We start from the raw sequence: 6,325 nt of genomic DNA on the forward strand, positions 1-6,325 counted from the left end.
TGTGTGTGTGTGTGTGTGTGTGTGTGTGTGTGTGTGTGTGTGTGTGTGTGTGTGATTATACCTTCTGATGTCAGTATTTTTGTATAAAAGCTAATGTGACTATTAGTGGCTAAATGGAACTAGGCTACCAGGGACCACCCATCTACAACTGGGGGAACAATATTGCTTAGGGAGAAGTGTCCAAAGGAGGGTGACTATGTTAAGAGATATGGAAACCATGCAATATGTTTCCCAGTCCCCTCTTAGGATATTAGAGAACCCTGGTGAGGGAAGGGTAAAATCTAAACTTCCTGACCTTCAGGCAAGAGTGGTCAGGGTGGTCTTTGTTAGATTTAAATGACGTAGTGTCTCTTTTATGAAAGAACGAAGTCTGAGGGGTGAAGGAGGAAATGGGTTTAGCAGTGTACAAAGAGTTGTTGTTTGTCTTTCTTTCTTGAAGAGGACCATGATATCAGGGAGGTGATGCCATGACATGCAAGTGAATTGGATTTCAGTGAGACGAAGCTGTGCAAAGTCATGTCTCACTTTTTCCTCCAGGGCCATCTGGGTCCTGTGGCTAGATATAGATCAGGACGACTGGAGACTGCCCTCATACAAAGAGTGAGTTTCTGGTGGATATCTGATGAGTCTATTTACAAAGGTTGAAGGACCTTGAATAAATGTTCCTTAACTCATTTTGGAGAATACAGTTTGGCAAGATTATGAGATCTGATGCTATGTCACTATGTGAAGGATTGAAGGCTGTTGAGAAAACCTTTTTATTAATATGCCTGATTATGTCAATTGCACAACTGGACCTGAGCCAGCATCCATTCACTAAAAGTGCCACTAAAGGAATTTTAGTTGAATTGAGCTCTTAACCAAACAGCCCTTGTTCCACATATTTCACAGCATCAGAGAATCTCAGATTCCAAGGGGCCTCAGAGACAGTCTGGTCTCGTACTTCAATAAAAGTCCCCATTATAACAGACTCAGCAAGTGATCAACCCAGGTTTTTTTTTTGAAGACCTCTTGTGAGGGCAAACCTGCTAGCTCCTAAAACAGGACTTTCCATGTTTGGATAGTTGTAATGGTAAAAAAATGTTCTTTGCATCAATCCTAAATCTGCTTTTTTTATAACTTCTACCTGTTGATCTTGGTTCTGACTTCTGGCTCAAGCAGAAGATGTTCAGCCCCTTTCCCAGGTGACAGTCCTTCAAATGCTGGAAGATGACTTTCATGTGTCCTGAATGGTTCTTTTCTACAGACTAAACATCTCCATTTTTCTTCAACCAATCCTTAGATGGCATGATCTTGAGTTCCTTCATTACCCTGGTTGCCTTCCTCTATCTGGTCTCTATCTTATCATTGGTCGTTCCTCAAATGTGAATTGACCACAGTATCTGATCAAGGCAGGAAGAGAGAGAGAAAAAGAGAGGGAGGGAAGAAGGAAAGAAGGGAGGAAAGAAGGAAGAAAGGAAGGAGAAAAGGAAGGAAGAAAGAAAGGAGAAGAAAGAAAAAGAGAGAGAAAGATAGAAACAGGCCCTGCCCTCAAGAAGCTTATATTATATCTTTAAGAATTAAACTTTCCTCACAATATCCCTGTGAGGGAGGGAGTTTGAAGGAAGGTTACCCATGGTCACACAGTTACTGTATTAGTGTCCTTGTATTAAGAGCTGTTCTATTATCCACTGTGTGCTATGCAGCCTCTCCTCACAAATCCAGATCAGAATCTCCCTCTCCCCCTCAAATTTCTTTGTTGTGACATTTAACCTACATATATTTTACTACAAACATGTATTTAAATGCATATTCTTTTTGAAATTTAATTTTTTCAATGAACAAAAAAATTATTTTCTTTCTTTTCCACCTTTCCCCTATCACTACCATTGCAGAAGAAGAAAAGAAAAACCAAACCCTTGTTTGTAACAAATATGCATGGTAAAACAAAATAAATTCCCACATTGGCCATATTCAGAAAGCATATGTCTCTGTCTGTACCCTGAGTTTATCACCTCTTAGTCAAGAAGTAACATGATTCATCATCAGTCCTCTGGAATTGTGTTTGGTCTAAATACATATCCTTTTCACCAATCATGAACATCTTTTTCTGTAAATGTATTTCAAATGTACAAATCTCTAGACAACCCTGCTCCCCACGAGAAACAATTATCAATGCTTGTAGTAGGATTAATTTGCTATCCTCAGAGGCAAGATCCAAACAGAGTTAAATGCAATTGTGAACTTCAATCCAAATGCAGAGAGCCGTTCGACTGCTCATTGTATGTTAGCAGTGATGCCACAGGAATCTAAGAGATTTACCCAAGCTCCCTAATAGGCGCGCATCTGTCTCTTCTTTAAATCCTGTTTCCTTGCCATCTGTTCCTTTATACCCCTCTTGGCTGTAAACAAAGTTAATGCACAGTGATTCATTATGCTACCAGAGAAAGGCACCTCCTCTCGATGCACAAAAGTCAAATTGGCTTTTGAAAGAATGAACATAAGTTCCTCTCGTTTTCCAACCTCTCACCCCTACCCGAAACCACAGGAAAAAAAAAGAATCTGGGTTTTATTTTGAATAGAATTTTCAAATGGCAGTAATCAAGCTGTCTGAGTCTCAGATACAGAAAACACAAGGCATATCAGGGTAAAGACAATGTAACTAGGCATGGGCTATGGCATACATTTGTTCTGAATGTGACTACTCTTACTCTTTGTCCATTGGAACCTAACAGCATTGACAGTGGTTTCTATGCATTTTCTCCATTTCTTGTTGTCTAGGAATAATTACTGTAATTTAATAGAAAGCAACTTTAATGAATACAGTGGTAGATTTTCATTAGGCAGAGAAGCAGCCTCAGACAGGCCACACATGGCCCTCTAGGTCCTAAAGTGTGACCCTTTGGATCCAAACTTCACACAACAAATCCCCTTACTAAAAGGATTCGTTTATTTTGGAAAGAATTTTCAAATGACAATCTTCAAGCTGTCTGAATCTCAGATGCAGAAAACAGAAGCCTTAGAGTAAAGATGATTAAACTAGGTATGGCCCTCAGAGCCAGTAAGACCAGGGTTCATGTCCTATCTCTGGCACATACTAGCTATGTGACCCTAGAGAAATCATGACACCTCTCAGGACTCTAGGCAATTTTCTATAAGATAATAAGCTGCAGTGGAGATGCTGACCTGCATTAGGAGAAGGAATTTCCTCCCTGGTATCTTACTATACCAAGAAAATCACAGGTTGCTGAAATCACAGGGTCGGTTTTTGTCCTTATCCCTTAATCTTCAGATAAAGCATTATATTTTAACCATAGAATTTAAAAGTAACCTGAGAGATCACCCAGGCCAGCCCTGTCATTTTGCTGATGAACAAAGTGTGTCTCAAAGAAGGGAAGTAATATACAAAGTCACATGGCTGGCAGATCCCCTCTTACTAGAAATCAATTAATCAATATTTATTAAGCACCTACTATGTATCAGGCACTATGATAAGTGCTGGAAATCCAGTCTTCTCACTCCAAGTTTAGGGTTCTGTCTACTCAACCACTCTGCCTCCTTGAACCCTTTATAGAGATATGAAAACTACCGTTCAGTTATTTGACTGGTGAAGTTGTCAACAATGACTGGTTGATTCTGAGGGCAAATCAACATGGACACTTAAGAACAATTTAGATGAAAACAATGAGTTTGCCTGCTATAGTACTATTTTATTTTTTATAATATAGGAAGTTAGATGGGGTAGCAGATAGAATGTTGGCTCAGGAATCGGGAAGAACTGGGTATGAATTCTGCTTCAGAAACTAGCTGTGCAACCCGAGGTAAAACTTAACAGCCTTAGTTTCTGCATCTGTAAAATGGAGGTAATAAGAATACTTCTTAGGATTTGTTGTGAGAATTAAATAATATAGTAAATGTAAATCTCTTTGCAACTTTTAGCTATATAAATATTATAGGTTGCTGTCCTAAGACCTTGCACTTACAGTATAATAATAATTAGTAACTGTCAGAGTTATAACTAGGATTTTTGTGCCTGGGGAAAATTTCACAACTTCATGAAGTCAGGTCTCATTTATGTGGGGGTTGGGAGAAGGCAATCAGGATGAGGCAGAGTAAAAGCTCACCCCAGGAAACCATCTGGTAGCTTATTATTTATTTATTATTAATTATTCTTGCTACCTAGCTGTGTTGTATTTACCTTGTAGTAGGAGGACAAGCGCTATTGGTGCCCCCTAAATTCACTCCCCCGGGGCAAAGTTCCAGTTGCCCTGCCCTAGTTGCCCTTGAGAATCAGCAACATTTATAGAAGTGCCTTTCCTCATTGTATCTCAAACCTCGGAACAAACTATATACACAGAAGCCATTTCATATGTCTGTGAAATAAGGCAGCATCTGGGGTAGGAGGCAGCAGCTGTTTGATAAAGTCATCCTGGAGTCCCAGACTGTCACCAAAGCTCAGTTTACATCTCCTCCTCCCAGATATTGCCATTTGAAGTTGTAAGAAGATCTTCTGTGAGTCAATTTGTTTTCCTACCTCCAATAACATACCATGAATGAGGTTTCTATCTTTTGGACAATACTGAGTAACCACACCAATTTCCTGAAGAATATTTTGGGTTAGGACTTTGCAATTTTTCAAAAAAGTGTCTGGTTCAATGAGTTTAACAATGAAACAAATTGACAGACTTTCACTGGTTTTCATGCCCATGTGCTTTTTCATTTGGTTGTGTGAAATGTTGCTTTTCTCTTCTCAAGTAAGCAGACTTCTCACCTTACAAGCAACTTGGGGGTTGTTGGCATGGAGAGCAGCTTTCCACAGCACTTTTTAAAGACTTTTGTAAAGTGGGAAAACACGCTGGTGATACATTTCAATAAGAGAGGAAAGAGAATTAAAAGCATATTAAAAAAATTAGTTGGAATTATACGTATATGTTCATACCCTAGAGAACAGCTGACCTCTGTAACCCATAACATTTTACTTTGGTTGCAGAAGGGTAGAAAATACCCATCTTGAAAAGTCACATCCTGGGACATTCATTAACAATGGAGAGCCAGCAGCCTCCAGTAGCCCTAGGATATTCAACATCCTGTCACCAGAAAGACATCAAAACATTCATCAGAAAGGTGGTGTCAACGCTCCCCTCCTGAGCCTCCTTCTTCCCAAGGCCAGCCCCACAAACTCTACCCCCCTCTAGCATCTCTGGGATCTTGCTTTATCTATAATACTCTCTGTCTTAAAGTCATTGAAGCTTAGAATATCATATAGTCCAACCCATTCATTTTACAGATGAAGAGATTGGGGTGCAGAGAGCTTAACTTACCCAAGGTTGCATAGCTAGTAATTTTACAGAGCTTGGAGTGAGGGAGGGAATAAGCATTTATATAGTACCTACTACGTGCCAGGCACTTTCCTAAGCATTTTACAATTATTATCCTCATTTGATCCTCATCCTGGTAGGTAGATGCTGTCATTATCTCCATTTTACAGCTGAGGAAACTGAGGCACAGTGAGGTCAAGTGACTTGCCCAGGGTCACACAACTAGTAAGTGTCTAAAACCATATTTGAAATCAGATATTTCTGATTTCACACCCATTGGAACTCAGGTCTTCCACATTCCAATCAAGAGGTCCTACTACGCTGTATCACTCAATTTTTCCCTCTCTACTGTCCCTTTCTGCTTATATCTCTCTTGTCCCAAGAAAACTTTGCCACAACCCTGCTAAGTTTCTTCTCTGGTTGCCATTTTCTCTCTCTCCTTCCCATTTCCACAGCATTTATAGAATTATTATATAATTGTATATATAATAATATATACATATATATTAAATATATATAATATATAGTGTATAAATATCTCTCTACATATTATATATATAGAAATATATATAAAGTGTATAGTTTCTGCCATTGCTTTGTCCCACCAGAATTCACCTCCTTCAATTAGTAAGGAAGGATACCTCTTGGAGAAAAAAAACCAAAACATCAATTCTTCCATCTCTATTGGAATTCTGGGGCATGGAATTTTTTACCTAGCACAAGACATAACAGGCATAGGAATGTTTGTTAATCAATTCATTGATTGATATTAATCCTTTAAATCCTCCATCAAGGGGATGTACCACAGGAATTGATTTTCCATTGCACTGGTTTCCTAATCTTGGTCATCTAGTTTTATTACCTAACTAAATAATTATAGGTAACATTCTCAGCAATACAATGATCCAAGACAATCCCCAAATATTCATGATGAAAAATGCTATTTACCTCCAGAGAAAGAACTAATGGCATCCAAATACAGGCTAAAGCTTTCTCTCTCTCTCTCTCTCTCTCTCTCTCTCTCTCTC

The sequence above is a fragment of the Petaurus breviceps genome, unplaced genomic scaffold, assembly GCF_028583685.1.
Source record: "Petaurus breviceps papuanus isolate PSGF00001 unplaced genomic scaffold, PetGlider_PUasm1.0 90692, whole genome shotgun sequence".
In the NCBI taxonomy this organism is placed as follows: Eukaryota; Metazoa; Chordata; class Mammalia; order Diprotodontia; family Petauridae; genus Petaurus; species Petaurus breviceps.